The sequence below is a fragment of the Helianthus annuus genome, chromosome 10, assembly GCF_002127325.2.
Source record: "Helianthus annuus cultivar XRQ/B chromosome 10, HanXRQr2.0-SUNRISE, whole genome shotgun sequence".
Classification (NCBI taxonomy): domain Eukaryota; kingdom Viridiplantae; phylum Streptophyta; class Magnoliopsida; order Asterales; family Asteraceae; genus Helianthus; species Helianthus annuus.
Genome location: NC_035442.2, coordinates 165,126,420 through 165,145,678, shown reverse-complemented (window position 1 = coordinate 165,145,678; position 19,259 = coordinate 165,126,420). Strand labels below are relative to the sequence as shown.

At 44.2% G+C, this 19,259-nt stretch overlaps 1 long non-coding RNA gene across 1 annotated transcript; it reads left to right on the top strand.

Annotated features, from left to right (window-relative positions):
* The first annotated feature begins 9,835 nt into the window (after window positions 1–9,835).
* Window positions 9,836–11,528, top strand: LOC110883308. Its single transcript, XR_002560425.2, has 3 exons — window positions 9,836–9,924; window positions 10,439–10,505; window positions 11,311–11,528. It is a non-coding gene; the product is annotated as an uncharacterized LOC110883308 (long non-coding RNA).
* The last annotated feature ends 7,731 nt before the right edge of the window (window positions 11,529–19,259 follow it).

The window sequence follows — 19,259 nt, the reverse complement described above, 5'->3', positions numbered from 1 at the left end:
GGCAACCTCGCGCGCGTATTGGCACATCCCACGAAGAGGCGCGAGGTCCAGGCAGAATAAAACTGCAATTACGACACTTAGCAATCTGATAAGAGCCTTCACTACCTGCAAACCCGCGCAACTCACACAAAGGTTGCAGCGCAGGCCCAGAGTATGAAGGTACAAAGGGTACAAGTGGCAGAGAAAAGGAGCCAATGAACATCCAGCAGGCTCTGTTCAATCGTGCGCCACGATCGTCTGACGAGAAGTACTTAAGGACGCCTACGTGGCACCAATCAGAGGACGGAGACATCTGTCCCACGATCTCCACTTGTCTGCTGATGGCAGAAGGACGACAGGGCCGACAACAATGACACGTGGCTCCAATCAAGGCGCGCCAGCGCCGGAGAGCTTCTAGAAGCCACTAACGGTCGACACCAGTGAGACAAAGAGCATATCCATTATGTTGTCAATTACCGGCCCAAGGCCCATCAACCCATATCCTCTTACACCTCTCCGGCTATAAATAGAGACCTCACTCCACAGGTTAAACATTCCCACTCCCTCTACTCTCACTCTTAATACTTGATTATCCTCCCAAAGCAGTCGCTTATTCTCACGCCGGAGCCCGGTTAAGAGGGAAACCCCCACATTCCCCTCTTAACGAGTAACGGTGTTCTGTTTTGCAGGGTTAAACATCAAGGTCGGAGCTCAGATAAATCATAAGAAGATTAACCACTATGGTAGAAACATAAACCAAACTGATTAGTCTCATAATTAATTCAGTGTTTCTTCATTGGCGCCCACCGGTTTTTCTACAACCATTTTCATCTTCTTTTTTCTGAGTTTTCAACATCTTTCTTCCTTCGATCATGGCTGGTCAAGGAATCATTCCCGAGTTTGGTTTCGGAGCAAACTCTAATGGGGCGTTGGGCGAGGGAATCCAAAACATTCAAGCCCAACACATCGAAGAAATTGGTGAAATCGAAGTAACCAACACTGGGGGCCCGCGCGGGAGCATCACCCGCATCACTCAGACGGTCACCCCAAGAAACAACGGCGAAGGACCTTCAAACCCAACACCGCCTCAAAACGTTTCGGCACTGTTAGGGCTACCAGAAGGTGAAACTCCAGCCTCATGGTACGCCAAGAATATTGCCACAATTAACGCAGCATACCAATCTCTGATTGCGCAGCAAGCAGTCTTGACGGCAGAACCGTCCTTGGTCACTCCTCAAAGTCAGGGGGCACGCCAGATGCCCCCACCGTCAAATCTCCAAGCCAGAATCAACAGGCCTCCCCCTACCAGGCGTCTAAGCGTACATGACACGCGCGACACAAGGGGAGAAACAGAAAGTTACTACGACTATCCGTCAAACCTTCAAAGAGGTCCTATTCATAGCCGGCTTACGCCGCGCAACATGAACAACGAATGGGAGGAGACGGACCCGAATGATCCAACTTGGGAAGATGATGAGGGCTCGTCAGTATTCAACCGCTTGCAGAGGAACCATGAATACTTCAAACCACGACAGCATGTCGGGTATACTGAAGAAGCGGAAAGGGACTTCCGCCTGGCCTACCGGCCAGCAGAAGCCGCGGAACATTCAAAGTTTATCCCAAAAATCGCGCTTGCGCCACTTTCAAGAGAGAAGTTACCTCCAACAGTTGGGAAGTTCAACGGATTGACTGATCCTGATGATCACGTCAGAACTTTCACAAGCGTAGGTTGCATGGGAGGTTGGAACATGCCTATGTGGTGTCACCTGTTTATTCAAACTCTTACCGGGGCTGCTCGCGCCTGGTTCGACAGCCTTCCTCCGGGAAAGATTAAGTCATGGGTAGATTTCAAAACTCAGTTCTTGAGTTACTTCAGCCAACAACGACGATACCAGCGCGACACAGCTGAAGTTGAAGACATCTGGCGAAGAGACGGCGAGGGTTTGGAAGATTTCATCACGCGCTTTAACAAAGAATGTTTGGAGATCGGCGGCGTAAGCGAACAGCTCATACGCTGTCATTTTAAGAAAGCCATTCGATGTGATAGCCTGATCAGGACTATCACTGGCAAAGACGGAATGCCCAAAGAATGAGATAAACTCATGGAAGCCGCGAAGATAGTCGCGCAAACGGAAGAATCGCTCCCTGGAAACAAGAGTTATTACTCTGAAGATCGATTTGCCAGAGGGAACACGCGCGATCACAACAGGCGCAACAAATACAAAGATAATGATTGGAAGTCCGGAAGATCAAGGGGTCACAATGAAAGGCCGCGCTACAGAGAAGACGCGCGTGAAACAATTGATAGAATCGGTTACCGAAAAGCAGTCAAGGATGATAATCGAGACAAGCACTGGACTCCGCTCATAAAAACACCAAAAGAGGTGTTGATGACAGAGAACCACGATTTCAAGGCTCCTAGGCCTATGACAAACAAAAAGGGGGCAAGACCCCAATTTGTACTGTGATTTTCATAAAGACACAGGACACTTGGCAGACGACTGCTACAGTCTGCGTCAAGAGATCAAAAAAGCGTTAACAAGCGGAAAGCTAAGTCACTTGGTGAAAAATGTGCGAAAAGAAACTCGACAGCTTCAACGCCAAGATGAAGGAAATCACAAGAAAGTCCGGCGCCTAGAGACCCATATGGTCAACGGACCAAGATACAGTGCAAAAGAAAAAGGCAAGCGCCCCTATGAGCCTTCATGGCAGGAGCAACAGGTCATTTTCCCGGTAGTGCGCGGCGGCCCTCGCGCTACTCGACCCGTCGTCATTACCGGTATTATCGGCCATTATGAAATGGAATATGTCTTCATCGACCCAGGAAGTACAGCTGACATCATCTATGAGCAGTGTTTTAACCAGTTTGATGAAGAGGACAAAGCGAGACTCGAGCCAGTTGATTATCCGTTGTCCGGATTTTGCAGCGAGATGGTTTTCCCACTTGGCCGGATCAGCTTACCTGTCACGCTCTCTGACGGGAAGAATTCAAGAACAACAAATGTAAACTTCATGGTGATGCCCGTCAAATCGAGGCATGATGTGTTGATTGGGAGAGAAACCCAAGGTGAGCTGAACATGGTGACTTCCACTCCCCACTCAGCGATAGAGTTCCCAACCAAGACGGGAGTGGCAATCATCTATGCTAAGAAGGAAGTGATGTCAACCGAAGAATTCCGCCCAACAAAAGCGGCGAAAGTCTCAACAACTGAGCCAGAAAAGTGGGTATTAAACCGTAAATTCCCAGAGCAAACAGTAACAATTGGCCACGCCATTTCGTCAGATATCAGAACGCATTTAAAACAACTACTGTTCAGAAATATGGATATCTTTGCCTGGACCCCGGCAGACATGACCGGTGTCCCGCGCAACATAACTGAACATTGCTTAAACACCTACCCCTCTGTCGAGCCAAAGGTCCAAAGAAGGCGCAGCATAAGGGCAGACAAAACAAAAGCAATGAATGAACAAGTATGCGAGCTGCTAAAAGCTGGAATCTTGCGAGAAGTACGTTATCAAAGTTGGGTTGCGAACCCAATGGTGGAAAAGTCGAATGGAGGATGGCGAATGTGCATGGATTATACTGATCTCAACAAGGCATGCCCCAAAGATTGCTATCAAATTACGCCGCAAAATCGTACCCTTTCATAAGTACGTTGCGCAACTGTGTAAAGAAGCAAGAATTTAGGTGGACGCCTGAAGCAGAAAGCGCATTTCAACAAATGAAGGAGTGTTTGATCGAACTCCCAACGCTGACTGCACCGTTCGAAAAAGAGCCACTAATCTTATACTTGTCATCATCAGACAAGGCAGTGGGCTCGGTGCTGCTTGTAGAAAGAAACGGGGTTCAGACTCCAATCTATTATGTCAACAGAATGCTAACAGATCCAGAAACAAGATACTCCACGATGGAGAAACTAGTACTAGCACTACTACACGCCTCAAGAAGACTGCGCCGATACTACACAGGCCACGTCATCACCGTACTGACCAATTTCCACATTGGGACAATATTGCAAAAACCGGAGACATCCGGACGATTAGCGAAGTGGGCGATCGAGCTGGGAGGCCACAACATCTTGTATAGGCCACGCCCAGCAATCAAAGGTCAAGTACTTGCAGACTTTATCACAGAAGTCCCGGCGGAAAAGTCAAAGAATGTGAAGTCGTTGAAGCTCCCAAAAAAGATACATCAGAAGGGTTGTGGTTCCTATACACAGATGGTGCCTCAAATGAGGATGGCTCAGGAGCCGGGTTGCGCCTGGTCAGCCCTGAAAAGCACGAATTTACATACGCCATCAGGTTGGATTTTAAAAACACCAACAACGAAGCAGAATACGAGGCATTTCTAGCAGGCTTGCGCCTCGCTATTAAAATGGGAGCCAAGAATTTACAGGCGCACGTTGATTCACTCTTGATAGCCAGGTAAGTGAACGGATTCTACGATGCAAAGGGCGATGTCATGGCCCTGTATCTAGACCAAGCGAAAGAACTGCTTCAGAAATTCAAGACATTCAGGGTGGTACACATAAATCGCTCTGAAAACAAACAAGAAGACGCTTTAAGCAAGCTCGCATCAACTTCCTTTCAGCACCTTGCAAAGGAAGTAAGAATCGAAGTGCTCAAGAATCCATCAGTCCTGCTGCGCCAGGTAAACATGAACGAAATAGGGCAACCATCTTGGATGAACCCTATAATTCGTTATCTGCAAGAAGAGATACTCCCAGAGAGCAAAGCATAGGCAAGGAAAATCCAACACAAGGCCTTACACTATGAAATGAATGATGGTATCCTGTATCGGAGATCCTTCTTAGGTCCCTTGTTGCGCTGCGTGAACCCCGAGGACGCAAATTACCTAATTCGAGAGATCCATGAAGGGATATGCGGTATACATGCGGGGCCACGCATGGTTGTTGCGAAAATCATGAGCGCTGGGTATTATTGGCCAGGGATGCATGTCGACGCCCTGAAGGAGCTGCGCAAGTGCGATTCCTGTCAGCGACACTCTCCAAAGACCCTGCGCCCCAAAAACGATCTTATCCCAGTGTCCACTGCTTGGCCCTTCCAACAGTGGGGGATTGATATGGTGGGACCCTTCCCAGATGCTCCGGGGGCCCTAAAATTTATAATCGTGGCTGTCGATTATTTCACCAAGTGGGTGGAAGCAAAAGCCCTCGCATCAACCACTACCATGATGGTGCGCAAGTTTATCTGGGAGCATATCATCTGCAGATTCGGTCTTCCACTAAAGATCGTCACATATAATGGTACCAATTTTGCCTCGGAAGACCTTAAAAAATGGATGAAGGAAATGAAGATTGAACATACCTTCTCATCCGTTGCGCACCCCCAAGGCAATAGTCAAGTGGAAAGCGTGAACAAAAGCATCGTGGAGGGGATAAAAGCCCGACTGGGCACAAAGCGCAGAGGATGGGTAGATGAGCTCCCAAGCATCCTCTGGGCTCATCGAACCATGCCGAAGATGAGCACCGGCGAAACTCCTTTTAGCCTCGTATACGGCTCAGAAGCAGTTATCCCAGCAGAAGTTGGTCTCCCCTCACCACGATTGACAGCGGTCAATACAATCGACAACGAAGCAGAGCGCCGCCTTGACCTGGATCTCTTGGAAGAAAGACGCGAGATCGCGTGCATTAAAGAGGCAAAATACAAAACACAACTGGAGAGGTACTACAATGCGCGAGTCCGCATTTGCACTTTCAATCCAGGAGAATACGTCTTCCGTGACAACGAAGCTTCGAACGCCGAACGCCCTGGAAAGCTTGCACCCAAATGGGAGGGCCCATACTTGGTCCACGAGGTGCTAGGGAAATGGGCGTACAAGTTACGAACGTTGGATGGCCATATCATTCCACGAACATGGAATGCTCAACAATTGCGCAAGTGCTATATGTAACCACTTTAGACTCAAGAACCACCCCTCCGATGAGGGTCACGCATTTATTTACTTTCCGATGATTGGCTAAACGCCATGTATGTTATTTACAATGTATGGTTGGCCTAAGAGCCTGTTTCCAAGTTAATGAAATCATACAATATGTTTTCCTACTTCCATGTCCTTCACAAGTTACAAATGCATGTTAAACTTTTGGTTAGCACGAAAACACTTCGGTGAATCGCCAGCCCTTGAAGTACACCTACATTTATTCGCGCTAACTTAACCAAAGTTTCAAATAACAGTGCAATAATTGTAACAAGAGAATAAAAGTAAACGTAAACATCATATTCAAGAAAACGCGATGTGCAACAGTTACATAAAACTTAACACCCATTCAACTTACAAAAGCGCGACCGCGCAACCCTATACATTCAAAACACTAAAACAAGGCAGTCAAGACTTTAAAGCCTACTCTAGTTCAAAGAGCTAAACAAAACAAGGCATAAAGCCTTCAATCCCTATTCAGGTTGATCAGTATTCCCGCCATCATCATCACCTTCATCGTCGCCTGCCAACTCCTCATCAGATAGTTCAACCGTTTGAGGTGGGTCAAGGATAGTCTTCAATCGATGACACCAGTCATCATGCTTCAGCGCTTCAGTAACCAAGTCCATCACTGGCAAAGACAAATTATCATAACCATCTTCAGTGCGAGCCAGTTGCGCCTCAGCTTGATCAGTCACCGAACAGTGACTAGTGTCAAATTCCTGACCAAACATCTCTGAAGCATGCTGTGCGCATTCCAAGTAACCACCCCGGTGACCAGCGGCGCGGGAAGCATCTATTAGAGCCGCAACGGCCGTATCCAGCTCCCCAGCATTCAAGACAGAGTTGGCCATCTACAATAAACAAAACACATAAGACAACAAGTCTTAACAAATTAAACCAAAGTAAAGAGAAATCTTACCAAAGCGACCCCTCGGCTGCGCATCCATTCAGCCTCAGCGACCAGAGTATCCACAATACCTTGAGCCTCAGAATAATTATTATGTGCCACATTAAGAGCGTGGTACTAATGGCTCGCGCCTCCTCGGCCTTTTGCTTCGCTTCCTCAGCAGTGGCAGCTTTTGACTTTTCAGATTCGAGATCAATCTCTAAGGACTCGCTCCTTTCAATCTGCTCGTAAGGCGACGCTTCAACTCAGCGATTTCAACGTCCTTAGCAGATAAATCCCTATCCTTGCTCGAAAGTTGCGCCTTAAACTCAGCCTATCGAAAGAAAGACTTAGAATATTTTCTACAAAAGGCATAAGCAAAGAGAGACGATAACATACCTCGGATTGTTCTTTCTCGGCTTGCGCATTCTCAACCTTTTTCTTAAAGTCCACAACTTGACCTTCAAGTTCGGTGATCTTGGACCGAGCCGCATACATACGCTCATTATCCTTGGCGCATATAGCTTTCCATTCAGCCCGTTCCTTTGAAAGGAGTTCCTCAGCAGCACGAAGTTTGTTTTTAAGGCCTTCACGGCCCCACTCTTCACCCTTTTTATCTGTTTTAAACTTCGCCCTCTCCTCTTCAAAGGCGGCCTTCGACCTCTCATAAGCTTTCACTTGCTTCAACAGCCGCTCGCGATACTTCTCCCACTCATCCCTTTCCCTAACCATAGTTCGCCATTCGCGAACGATTTAATGGTTAGCAGCGCGAGTGTTGGATTCACCAACAACATATGCATGATAAAGCGCGCTGTGGGTTCGCTCTCTTTGACGATTCACCTCACCAGGAGGGATAGAGTTGAGAAGCCAATTGCGGCAGGGAGCGAATTCTAGAAAAGTATCCTTCTGTTTAAGGCTCCATGGAGGCTGATGAAGCGCTTCACCTCGACTTTCTTTGGTGTAAGACTTATTATAAACATCTCCCAAAGTGTCCATCGGACCTATGGGAGAATGAAGCGATTCACCACGACTCCCCGCGCCAGCTTGGCCGGCAACAAAGCCAGCGCTCCCACCAGCAGCAGCAGTAGCCTGCTCCGTAACCACCGGACCAGTCTGGACATGGGCAGCACTCGGCGAAGGCTCAATAGGCTTCTTTCCCTCCGAAGTTTTCTCCTTCTCAGTAATGAGCTACGCATGCTCAGTGACAGGAGTGGGCCCCGACCCCTGCGCCGAATCAGTGGTAATGGGGGAAGTGACCTCAGGATCCCTCGGCCCAGTAGGAGGCTTCTCAACAATCTTCTCCTTGTCAACAACTCTCTCTCTCGCAACCTTTTTTTCCCGTACTAGCTTCTCAACTCCCTTCTGTTTCTCCTTGTCAACAGACTGTGAAGAAGTATAGGGCTTGATGGTGACCTTAGTAGTCCTGAGCTTTTTCTGCGCCGGCTCCAACGGCTCTTTGATCGTAACCCCCTTCTCGGGTTACTTCTTTTCAGCTTCTGCAAAGATAAGAGTATTAGAGAAGAAAATATTACAAGTACAAGTAAACAAGATACTAACCAGGGGATAATCTGTAGAGTGAGCGCAAGTTGCTCTTCTTCCCAATCAAAGGAGCCTCGCCCGTTTTCGGCAATGCAGTGGCCCCAAGCGCGGCTTCCCGGCTCCTCTTTCTTATCAATTGCACCGCAGGCTCTTCTGGCGTCTCTTCTTCATCATCCCCTTCCTGCGCGGCAGACGATGGGGTAGCCCCTGCATCTGGATTACGAGAGCCCGCGCTACCTGAACTCTTAGAGCCTCCTGCTCCGGTTCTCTTCTCTCCTATACGCGATAAACCCTCGAGTGAATCACTGGTCATAACATAGTCTTCAAGGTTACTTTGACGAAGGCGGAAAGTACCTTTTTCAGTAGCAGCAACAGTTGCGCGGCTACTCCCAGCTCCCTTGCTGGTCACCTCAGGGTCCAAGGTGATAACCTTCTTCTTCTTCGGAGGCTTCTTCTTCTTCTCTTCTGGGTCTATGCCCAAATCGCGCAACACACCTGCAAAGATTTGAGACCATGGACTTAACTCTCCATTTGATGATCCCATGGACTCCTCGCTGGAAAGATAAACAACTTCTTTCCCAGCAGAAGTCACGGAGCGCAAGGGTCGAGGGTTAGGTATATGCGCACCTTCAGTTGCAGTCGGTGGTTCGGCGAAGGCATCAGCAACTGGATACATGAAATTGCTCCTGATTTGCTCATACCAGTTTTCCTCCCCTTCCAGAAGTGGGCGCACACCCATAGACCCACCAAACGTAGCAAAAGCAGCTTGATACAAGTGCGCCTCTACACATCAAATCGTATAAGTAAAATAAAGCATGAAGCAGGAAAATAAGGAAATTAAAGAAATCACTGACCTTGATCACCAATCTTTAAAACAGGAACTTCCTCGCTATCAGGCGACCATCGATCACTCATGCGCGCCGTGACTAAGACATTCTCCCCAAATACCCGGTTAGGGGTTGGAGTTAGTTGCTGATACCACCTTTCATGTTTTGGAATTGGAAGATCCTCTTTCAACACCGGCTCACTCCAGTCCCGGAAAGGCATGGCGATCGGGAGCACCTCCTCTCGAATAAAGAAAAATTTAGGTTTCCAATCATGGAAACTCTTCGGTGGATTTAACAGGATCTTCCTTGCAGCGCCACGGTTGACAAAAGAAAAAAAGCCCATAGTCCGTTGAAGCTGATAAAACGCCCGGATGTAACACCCCAAAAACGTAAACCCGTATATTATAAAGTTCAAGGAATTAATAAACAAGAAATTACCAATTAAGAACTTAACCTAGTTAAGTTCTAGTCTAGAAATAACTCATATTATGGCTAAAATACTTGAAACTAGAGAAAATGGTAGTCAAGGGACTAAACTTGTCAAAAATGAAACTCTTATTACTAATAGTAACAAAATCAAAACCAAACACACCAAAAATTGGTGGTCTGGTCGACAGAAGCAGAGAAAAGGGGCGACCCCCATATCCAAAACCCTAACACCACCATTTCTTGCAAATTGAAGGCTCAAATCCTAACCAAAACAAAATCCGAGCTTAGAATCGTGTTCCTCATCGCGAGAGGGTCTAGAGGTATGTAAAATTTTGTGAGAATTCACTACTTGAAATTCTCATGAATCTAGCAAAATCTGAAATTTATTTGATGCATGATAGTAATTAGTTAGATTAAAGATGAAATAGTGTCTAGGGTTAAAACTTAGACAACTATAGGTGAAATCATGCCCTAATTCAGGAAAATTCCATGAATCCATAAATGTTAAGTTATGGGTTTTGTATGTTGATGATGAATATTAGGATTTTGAGTGTAATCCTAGTATAAATTTCATTATAAGAAGTAATTCCAGTGATATTGATACTAATTGTATGCAAAATTGCTATTATAGTGAAATTTGATGGCAAATCTTAAAGTCACGAACTTGTTTATGAAGGTGGAAAAATCTGACCCGCTAGGTGTTTGTAGAAATGCCTAAGTGAGGACTTAAATGTTAAAATTTGGATAAAAACGCAGATTTGATAATGGTCCATAATGATGTGATTATGGTCATGAAAAGAGTTCTAAACATGTTGTGAAAACTGAATTTTCTAGGCAAAGAGTCCGGTTCCTCTAGCGGACAAGCCGAGGGGAAATCACGAGGAAAAGGCGCGCTCTAAAGGTACGAAATTTATCGTTTCGTTACATTATACCTTATTGTTAGTTTTATGTAGTCAATTTTGAAACACGACGACCAAGATTTACCAATACGTCACGAATATGATTAGTGCCTTAAACAAGTAAATGGGTCAAAACAAGTGAAAATGCATGAAATCTTACATATCCGAAATGGTGTGTAAGTTTAACACCCAAACGGGTCAAACAAGTTATGGTAATAAGCATGAAGCATGACCTTATTACACAATGCGTGAATTACATGATAAGTATGCCGTGTAACGAACACCATACCCAAATTAAGAAATCTTGTTCTTAATATAGGAGCTAAGGTGCATATCCGATGCATGAAAATAGTATAAACAACCAAATATTATGTCTTGTAATCTAGGGTGTAAGTTGATTTCGTAAGCATGCCCGCTCAAGAATAGTTGAGTAATGTTATAAACCAAAACAAGTATAAAGTACTAGCCCAGCCGCGCAGCAATTTATGCGAATTTGTGTTGTTTCGACTCATAGCGAATCAGCAAGAAAACTGCATTTTAAACAAGGAAGAGATGTGCAGAGTCTACCGTAAATTACGGTAGTACCGTAATTTACGGTGACCTGAAATTATTTACGGTGAGTCTCTACTGTGTTACGGTAGATCCCAAATGACCAGAAGCCACCGTAATTTACGGTGACACCGTAAATTACGGTGGAGCCCTGTTTGACAAAAGTTGTTTTGATCATTTTCTCGAATCCGTGTTCGGACCTGATTCGAATACGTAATTACCAAGAGTGTTAGTACTAATGCTTGTTTTAAATGTTAGTTCTCAGGTACCAAGAAAAAGGATGAAGATCAAGCAAGTGAATCGAACCGAACACACACATTTTAAGAACGCTTCCGCATCCAAACTTTGTGTTAGAAACTATGTAAATTAATGGTAGTTACTGTCTTGTATGTGGTTTGTAACAACAATACATGAAGGTTGTGTTAATTTTGGGTTAAACTATGAAAGTTTTTGTAAAGTCGTCATTTTGGCGTTAAATGCAAGGTTTTTAGGTTATTAAATTTGGTAAAATAAGCTGGGTCTTACAAGTTGGTAATCAGAGCTTAAGGTTGCCAATAAGTGTTCGGTTCAAGCTTGATCAACATCCGGTAAGAGTTATTGCTTAAGTAGAATTTAGAAGTATAGAAATAATTCACAAACGAATATACATGGAAAAGAGTGTGTAAGCACACTCAAACACGAGAAAAGCATGAAACAAGAATAATAGAATCAAGAGTGTGTAAGCACACTCAAACACGAGAAAAGCATGAGACAAGAATGATTGAGTCAAGTTGCGAGCTTGATCAAATCAAAACAAGTAAAACATGTATTACAAATGAAATGTTTAACGATATATGTAAACATTTCAGTATTAAAGATGGCAAGCGGAGGTGACGGAGATGCGGTGCCAAGAGTCACCGAACAGATGAGAATAGTGATTGCCGAAGAAGTTGGAAAGGCGATCGAAAACAGCTTGTCGAATTTCATTGATAAAATCCAAAATACGGTTTTATCAGTGGTAGAAGAAAGAATCAAGAAGCTGGAAGATAATTCAAATCTAGCAAAGGAAAAATCCGGGGAACGAAAACCTTGTTCATACAAGGAATTCATAGCTTGTAAACCGCCTATCTATAATGGGGAAGTTGATCCAATCGTGTGTCAGCGATGGATAGGCGATATCGAGGGAGTGTTCGAGAGAACACATTGTGATGAAAATGACTACGTAGCTTATGGTACGGGTCAATTAAGAGGTCAAGCGAAGGATTGGTGGGATAACAAGAAGAAAGAGATTGGAAACGAAGCGGCTAAGGCCATGACGTGGGAGGAGTTTAAGACGCCGTTTCTTAAACACCATAGCCCCAAAGCGGTTATAAACAAGATTAAGGAAGAGTTCATGCAACTCAGACACAAGGGTGAATCCATAGACAAGATCACGGGGGTGTTTATGGACAAAATGAAGTTCTGTGATGATCTGATCACGAACGAAGAACAGAAAGTCTATTACTACCATAACATGCTGAGCGCTGAATATAGGGAGTTCATAACCCCTTCAAAGTATGAGACCCTTACCGAGATTGTCAATGCTGCTCGGGAAAGAGAGATTGAGTTGAAGAAGAGTATAGAGCGGGGTGAACGAAGGGCACAGGATATAAATCCAAGCCCTACCAAGAAGGCAAGAACGAATGAAACATCAAAGAAATCAGACGCAAAGAGCGGTACGCCAAGTTGCAAAATCTGCGGCAAGAATCACAAAGGTGAATGTCGCTTCAAGGATAAGCCATGTCCTATATGTCGAAAAACGGGACATATGGCTATATCATGCCCGGAAAAAGTGACCGTTTGTTATAACTGTTACCGAACGGGTCCCAAAAGATCAGAGTGCCCAGAATTGGCGGGAAAGAATGAAGGGCAAGATTCAAAAGGTGAAGCCGCAAAAGCCAAAGCAAGATCCTTTCAATTGACCGCTGCTGAAGCAAAGGTCAAACCTGACGTGGTCTCAGGTATATTCACTATAAATTCAATTCCCGCACGTGTGTTATTTGATACTGGTGCGAATAAATCCTTTGTTTCATATGGGTTTATTCGACACCCCTCATTTGTTCTAACAAAATTGCCTATGCCTTTAGAGGTAGAGATAGGTAATAATAAAAGCTTTATTGTCTGTGATGTATGTAAAAACTGCACGATGAATATTGATGACGAGGAATATGCAATAGACTTGATCCCGATGTCGATGGGAGAATTCCAAGTGGTAGTGGGAATGGATTGGCTATCCCGTTACCATGCAAAAGTGGTTTGTTTCCGAAAGGAAATAAAACTAACTTCTCCTAGCGGAAAGCAAGTTACAATATATGGAGAAAAGGGAGGTAACCCGGTGATATGCTCAATGCTAGAAGCTCGCAAACTCATGAAACATGGATGCAAGGCCTTTATGGTATATGCGAGCGAAACGGAAAAGGAACTCCTCAAAATTGGGGATGTACCAGTCGTGCGAGATTATGAAGACGTGTTTCCGGAAGAACTACCGGGGATACCACCAGAACGGGAGGTAGAGTTCGGAATCGAGTTGATTCCGGGCGCGAAACCCGTGGCCAAGGCGCCATACCGACTTGCACCGTCGGAGTTACAAGAATTGATGTCTCAAATTCAGGAATTTCTTGACAAGGGATTTATCCGACCGAGTGTGTCTCCGTGGGGCGCACCAGTCTTATTCGTGAAAAAGAAAGATGGCAGCATGCGCATGTGTATCGATTACCGGGAGTTAAACAAACTCACGGTGAAGAATCGATACCCACTTCCAAGAATCGACGATTTATTCGACCAACTGCAAGGAGCAAGTTGGTTTTCCAAAATTGATCTCCGATCCGGTTATCACCAATTGAAAGTCAAGGAGGAGGACGTACCCAAAACGGCTTTCCGTACGAGGTACGGGCATTATGAATTCCTCGTAATGCCTTTCGGATTGACCAATGCGCCCGCGGCTTTCATGGACCTCATGAACCGGGTTTGCAAACCCATGCTAGATAAGTCGGTAATTGTATTTATCGACGACATTCTGGTATATTCAAAGAGTGAAGCCGAGCACGTGTGTCAATTGCGGGAGATATTAGACACACTTAGACGAGAGAAGCTGTATGCAAAATTCACGAAGTGTGCTTTCTGGTTACGGGAAGTACAGTTTCTTGGGCATCTTATTAGTGCTAATGGAGTACTAGTAGATCCGTCAAAGATAGAAGCTGTGACAAAATGGAGCCCTCCAAGAAATCCCTCGGAAATCCGAAGCTTTTTAGGGCTTGCGGGATATTATCGGAGATTCATACAGGATTTCTCCAAAATTGCCTTACCCTTGACCAAATTAACTCGTAAGGAGGAAAAGTTTGTGTGGGGCATTAAGCAAGAGGAAGCTTTCCAAACACTCAAGGAAAAGTTGACCCACGCTCCGGTACTGACCTTACCGGAAGGGACTGAAGACATGGTGGTTTACTCGGACGCTTCTCAATTGGGGCTCGGATGCGTGTTAATGCAACGAGGCAAGGTTATCGCCTATGCCTCGAGGCAATTGAAGATTCATGAAAATAAATATCCGGTTCACGACTTAGAATTGGCGGCGGTGGTGTTTGCCTTAAAGATATGGAGACATTACTTGTACGGAGTAAAGTTTACAATCTTTACCGACCATAAAAGCTTGAAATATTTCTTCGATCAGAAGGAATTAAACATGCGGCAAAGGCGGTGGTTAGAAACCGTCAAGGACTATGACTGCGAAATACATTACCACCCCGGTAAGGCCAATGTAGTTGCCGATGCGCTGAGTCGCAAAACAGATTATGCCCCGATACGGGTACGATCAATGCAACTGGTTGTGACTTCAAGTTTACTAGAACGAATTCGAGAAGCACAAGATGAAGCTGTAAAGGCGGAAAACTGGAAAAAGGAAAGAATTATTGGTCAAGTTAAAGACCTTGAAGTGGGCAGTCACGGCCTAAGAACTCGTTTTAATAGAATCTGGGTCCCCAACACATGTGGTGTTAAGAAGCTTCTCCTTGATGAAGCTCATAAATCCCGTTATTCCATTCACCCGGGGGCGACCAAAATGTATCATGACTTGAAGCAAAACTATTGGTGGCCCGGAATGAAGCGAGACACTGTGAAATATGTGGAAAAATGCTTGACATGCCTACAAGTCAAAGCGGAACACCAAAAGCCGTATGGTAAGCTCCAACCGTTAGAAATTCCGGTTTGGAAATGGGAGCAAATCACGATGGACCTATTGACTAAACTACCTAAAACAAGTCGTGGTTTTGACGCTATTTGGGTGGTCGTGGATAGGTTAACTAAAAGCGCCCACTTTATTCCGATTCGTGAAACCTATACATCTGAGAAAATGTCGGAGGTATACACCAATGAAATCATAGCAAGGCATGGGGTACCGATATCCATTGTATCAGACAGAGATACTCGGTTTACCTCGAAATTCTGGCGTGAATTCCAAGAACAGATGGGAACCAAATTGTTCCTTAGCACTGCTTACCATCCACAAACGGATGGGCAGAGCGAAAGAACAATACAAACATTGGGTGATATGCTACGGGCTTGCATTATTGACTTTGGGGGTAGTTGGGATGTCCATTTACCCTTGGTCGAATTCGCGTATAATAATAGCTATCACGCGAGCATTAAAATGGCCCCGTATGAGCTATTATATGGCAGAAAGTGTCGGACTCCGGTATGTTGGGGAGAGGTGGGCCCGCGAGGGCTAGCACCAACTGATGTAATCCGAGCTACAAATGCGAAAATTGACATAGTTCGGACACATTTAAAGGCGGCTCAAGACCGACAAAAGGCATACGCAGACAAAAGAAATAGGCCAATCGAGTTCCAAGTTGGCGATATGGTCATGCTAAAGGTTTCCCCATGGAAGGGTATTATTAGATTCCGAAAAAGGGGAAAGTTGAGCCCGAGATTCATTGGGCCATTTAGAATCATTGAACGAGTTGGTAAGGTAGCTTATCGACTTGAATTACCCGAAGAATTGAGTGGGATTCATAACACATTTCACGTATCACATCTCCGGAAATGTTTGGCCGACGAGACCACTCATGTCCACTACGATGATATCGAGGTGGATAACAGTCTCAACTATGCAGTGAAACCGATTGTGATTTTAGATCGTAAAGAGAAAAGCTTGAGGAACAAAGTGATAAATCAAGTCAAGGTTAAGTGGGACCACAGAAAAGGGTCAGACACTACTTGGGAATCCGAAGAGGAGATGCGGCGTCTCTACCCTACATTATTTGGTACGTAATTCGGTTTCGGGGACGAAACCCCTTTTAAGGGGGGTGGACTTGTAACACCCCAAAAACGTAAACCCGTATATTATAAAGTTCAAGGAATTAATAAACAAGAAATTACCAATTAAGAACTTAACCTAGTTAAGTTCTAGTCTAGAAATAACTCATATTATGGCTAAAATACTTGAAACTAGAGAAAATGGTAGTCAAGGGACTAAACTTGTCAAAAATGAAACTCTTATTACTAATAGTAACAAAATCAAAACCAAACACACCAAAAATTGGTGGTCTGGTCGACAGAAGCAGAGAAAAGGGGCGACCCCCATATCCAAAACCCTAACACCACCATTTCTTGCAAATTGAAGGCTCAAATCCTAACCAAAACAAAATCCGAGCTTAGAATCGTGTTCCTCATCGCGAGAGGGTCTAGAGGTATGTAAAATTTTGTGAGAATTCACTACTTGAAATTCTCATGAATCTAGCAAAATCTGAAATTTATTTGATGCATGATAGTAATTAGTTAGATTAAAGATGAAATAGTGTCTAGGGTTAAAACTTAGACAACTATAGGTGAAATCATGCCCTAATTCAGGAAAATTCCATGAATCCATAAATGTTAAGTTATGGGTTTTGTATGTTGATGATGAATATTAGGATTTTGAGTGTAATCCTAGTATAAATTTCATTATAAGAAGTAATTCCAGTGATATTGATACTAATTGTATGCAAAATTGCTATTATAGTGAAATTTGATGGCAAATCTTAAAGTCACGAACTTGTTTATGAAGGTGGAAAAATCTGACCCGCTAGGTGTTTGTAGAAATGCCTAAGTGAGGACTTAAATGTTAAAATTTGGATAAAAACGCAGATTTGATAATGGTCCATAATGATGTGATTATGGTCATGAAAAGAGTTCTAAACATGTTGTGAAAACTGAATTTTCTAGGCAAAGAGTCCGGTTCCTCTAGCGGACAAGCCGAGGGGAAATCACGAGGAAAAGGCGCGCTCTAAAGGTACGAAATTTATCGTTTCGTTACATTATACCTTATTGTTAGTTTTATGTAGTCAATTTTGAAACACGACGACCAAGATTTACCAATACGTCACGAATATGATTAGTGCCTTAAACAAGTAAATGGGTCAAAACAAGTGAAAATGCATGAAATCTTACATATCCGAAATGGTGTGTAAGTTTAACACCCAAACGGGTCAAACAAGTTATGGTAATAAGCATGAAGCATGACCTTATTACACAATGCGTGAATTACATGATAAGTATGCCGTGTAACGAACACCATACCCAAATTAAGAAATCTTGTTCTTAATATAGGAGCTAAGGTGCATATCCGATGCATGAAAATAGTATAAACAACCAAATATTATGTCTTGTAATCTAGGGTGTAAGTTGATTTCGTAAGCATGCCCGCTCAAGAATAGTTGAGTAATGTTATAAACCAAAACAAGTATAAAGTACTAGCCCAGCCGCGCAGCAATTTATGCGAATTTGTGTTGTTTCGACTCATAGCGAATCAGCAAGAAAACTGCATTTTAAACAAGGAAGAGATGTGCAGAGTCTACCGTAAATTACGGTAGTACCGTAATTTACGGTGACCTGAAATTATTTACGGTGAGTCTCTACTGTGTTACGGTAGATCCCAAATGACCAGAAGCCACCGTAATTTACGGTGACACCGTAAATTACGGTGGAGCCCTGTTTGACAAAAGTTGTTTTGATCATTTTCTCGAATCCGTGTTCGGACCTGATTCGAATACGTAATTACCAAGAGTGTTAGTACTAATGCTTGTTTTAAATGTTAGTTCTCAGGTACCAAGAAGATGAAGATCAAGCAAGTGAATCGAACCGAACACACACATTTTAAGAACGCTTCCGCATCCAAACTTTGTGTTAGAAACTATGTAAATTAATGGTAGTTACTGTCTTGTATGTGGTTTGTAACAACAATACATGAAGGTTGTGTTAATTTTGGGTTAAACTATGAAAGTTTTTGTAAAGTCGTCATTTTGGCGTTAAATGCAAGGTTTTTAGGTTATTAAATTTGGTAAAATAAGCTGGGTCTTACACCGGAACTTCTCAACAGTGGGCTCAATGCCATGGGCTCGATATAGGAACTCGAAGTGTCGAACCCTAACCATCCCGGGAGGGCTCATCTGCGAAATATGAAAGTTGTAGAAATGCAGAATGTTCCCCATGAAGTTTGTCGCCGGCAGCCGGAAGTTACCTTGAAGGAAGAAATCTTCATATAACGTAATGTAGCCCGGCGGCGCATCGGCGGCTGTTTGATTCTGGGCCGGATACCTAGCATCCCATTCCGGTGGAAACCGGAAACTCCTGACTATTTGCTCAAACAAGCCTAAGTCCCACCGGAGAACCGGGACCGGCCCCTCCTCTCCGGGATTATCTTCAACATGTTCTTCTGCCATCGGTTTTGTTGAAGAATCGTTGAATATTCAAGAAATTCAGGTATGAAGAACTTGAAGAACTGCTACACAGGCTTGAAGATTTGAAGAAGAGATGAAGATTAGAGAGAAACGAGTAGAAGAGAGCACAAGATGAGTCGTTTCCTCTCACCTCTATCGAATATATATACCCATTGCATTTAATGCGATGGGTAAACGTGCCGCATTCACCGCTCTCCTGACCAACCAGAGGATGCCACGTAACGCGTAAAAGCAGGGGTGACGGTTACCACGCGCACGTGGGCCTCACTCTCCTGACGAAAAGTGGAACCGTCACAGACGGTATGATGACATCCGTGCCAGGAGTCAACTCAAACGTCACAATCAGAGACTTATCTCACCGAACTGTCAGAATTCAAATTTCGATGAATTTCCCGCCCAAATCTCCCAACACTTAACAAAGAAGTTACCTAGAGCGCGCAATTTACCTTGTACACAAGATACCCGCGCGATAGCTTA